Source organism: Arachis hypogaea, chromosome 16 (assembly GCF_003086295.3).
Source record: "Arachis hypogaea cultivar Tifrunner chromosome 16, arahy.Tifrunner.gnm2.J5K5, whole genome shotgun sequence".
Classification (NCBI taxonomy): Eukaryota; Viridiplantae; Streptophyta; class Magnoliopsida; order Fabales; family Fabaceae; genus Arachis; species Arachis hypogaea.
In genome coordinates, this window is record NC_092051.1 from 112,951,737 (window position 1) to 112,952,498 (window position 762).

Consider the following 762-nt stretch of genomic DNA (forward strand, 5'->3'; position numbering starts at 1 on the left):
ACAGTCATTCAATCATTGAATCCTACTCAGAATACCACAGACAAGGTTTAGACCTTCCGGATTCTCTTGAATGCCGCCATCATTCTAGCTTACGCCACGAAGATTCTGGTTAGGAGATCTAAGAGATACTCATTCTAGCTTAATTCATGTAGAACAGAAGTGTTTGTCAGGCACGTGTTCATAAGGGAGAAAGATGATGAGCGTCACACATAATCATCACCTTCATCACGTTCTTGGGTGCGAATGGATATCTTAGAAGAGAAATAAGAAGAATTGAATAGAAAACAGTAGTACTTTGCATTAATCTTTGAGGGACAGCAGAGCTCCACACCTTAATCTATGGAGTGTAGAAACTCTACCGTTAAAAATACATAAGTGAAGGTCCAGGCATGGCCGATATGGCCAGCCCCTCTGATCTAAGAACCAGGCGTCCAAAGATGCCTAATACAATAGTAAAAGGTCCTATTTATAATAAACTAGTCACTAGGGTTTACATGAGTAAGTAATTGATGCATAAATCCACTTCCGGGGCCCACTTGGTGTGTGTTTGGGCTGAGCTTAAGTGTTGCACGTGCAGAGGCCATTTGTGGAGTTGAACGCCAGTTTCTGTGCCAGTTTGGGCGTTCAACTCTGGTTTTGGATCCTTTTCTGGCGCTGGACGCCAGATTTGGGCAGAAGGCTGGCGTTGAACGCCAGTTTACGTCGTCAATTCTTGGCCAAAGTATGGACTATTATATATTTCTGGAAAGCCCTGGATGTCTA